General features: G+C 44.7%; 1 non-coding gene across 1 annotated transcript; it reads left to right on the top strand.

Moving 5' to 3' along the window:
- The first annotated feature begins 754 nt into the window (after positions 1-754).
- Positions 755-826, top strand: TRNAA-UGC (transfer RNA alanine (anticodon UGC)). The gene has a single exon. It is a non-coding gene; the product is annotated as a tRNA-Ala (tRNA).
- Positions 827-1,752: the final 926 nt, after the last annotated feature.

Here is a 1,752-nt window from a genome sequence, read left to right as displayed (position 1 = left end):
TTCTCTCTTCCTTTCTTCTTTCACTCCGTCCTTTATTCCTTCCCTTACGGCGCGGTTCAGGTGTCCAATGATATACGGGACAGATACCGCGCCATTTCCTTTCCCCCAAAACCAATTAATATTATTGTTATTATTATTATTACTATTATTATTATTATCATGAACTAATCGCGCGCACAACCTGGACACAGTTCTTATTCTTTAAATTGTTAGTGTATATTACCTCTCCCCCATGCTCTCTTCCTGTGCCCTCAACTCTTTCATTTCATTTCTCCATTCTGCCTGCTATTTTTCATTTCCTCAGATTCTTAATCAGTACCGATGGCAGATGCCGGGGCTAGCTTTCCTTTTTATTATTATTTTAATAAAACTACCTACCACCACATATTCATCCCCTGACCCAGGGAGCCAGTTCTGCGCCATTACTTTCCTCAAAGTCACAGCAGTCTAGAACGTTCTCAACGCTGATGGCTTATAGACAAATACTGCGCCATTTCCTTTCCCCAAACTCCAATTAATATTATTATTCTCTGGAGGAAGAAGGAAGGTGGGAGTCAAATCAAAAGGAAAAGTGGTGCCGAGGTGTAAAGCGCCGGAATACTTTCGACCACCTGCGGATCTATAATGAGTAGTGACATTACTCTCTTACATTTATAAGAATTTATGCTTACAAATGTAAACAAAATACGCAAGACAAAAAACAGTGCGCACAAATCTAAGCACATATTGCCATTATAATCACTCCCACTACCGCGGGGGTGTAGCTCAGAGGTAGAGCGCTCGCTTTGCATGCGAGAAGTCCCGGTTTCGACCCCCGGCTCCTCCACTGTGGCATGTTTTTTTTTAAATTCCTGCAAATGTGGGGGAGTTGGTGGGCTAGCGATGGCAGACAAGCAAAATTTACTATATATGACCCACTTAGCTAGAAATGCACGAAGCCTGCCAGTGTGACGCGGCATTAGAACGCTCGAAATTCGTGTTCATGAACAGCTGCTGACACATCGTTCCACAATGTGATGAGAGGCATTTAAATTTCATTTCGGTAATCTCCTCCAGACTCTTCAGCCACTACATGCTCAGCCAGCGCGCGCATTGTCATGAAAACAACATTGAGCGGTAATTTCTACAGACATTGAGTGTCTGACCATAACGACGTTCACTGGTTTTCGTCAACCGCAGTTGAGTTCATTGCCTACACTGTATTTATAGCTGCTGTCCGCCATCTGGTGTTGCCGGCCAACTTTCATGTTGAAAGTCGCCACATACAAGACCCGCCTGCCCTTGCGCAAATATGCAGTCATGATGACGATGTAGCGGAAAGCTTTTGGGTAAACGTTGAATTGGCAATGAGTGAAGTAAAAGCGCACATCAAGGTCATCGTTGGAGATTTCAATGCCAAGGAAGTCAATAAGTTGCGGGAGACCGGGCCGTGGCTTGAATATGGTACAGGTTCTAAGAACGGGGTAGGGGGGGAGTTATAAGCTGACTTCGAATAAAGAAAAAGTTGAATGATGAGGAAAACTTCCTGCGCACGGCAGACCAGGAGACCGGAGGTGGGCTTGAAAACTCCCGTATGATAAGCAAAAATATACACTACTTACGTCAGTAAAGATGAATTGACTTAGTATTGCCATGGTCTAACGGAACCGTGCATGCAGCTGTTGAGGTGTAGCGGGTAATATTTAAATAGTGGAGTCCAGCCCGAGCGCTTCTCACGCGCCGCCATCCGCTTCGTCGTGCTTATGCCCTAAA

This window comes from Amblyomma americanum, chromosome 2 (assembly GCF_052857255.1).
Source record: "Amblyomma americanum isolate KBUSLIRL-KWMA chromosome 2, ASM5285725v1, whole genome shotgun sequence".
In the NCBI taxonomy this organism is placed as follows: domain Eukaryota; kingdom Metazoa; phylum Arthropoda; class Arachnida; order Ixodida; family Ixodidae; genus Amblyomma; species Amblyomma americanum.
Note: the sequence above shows the minus strand (reverse complement) of the source record. Positions and strands in the feature narration are given on the sequence as shown.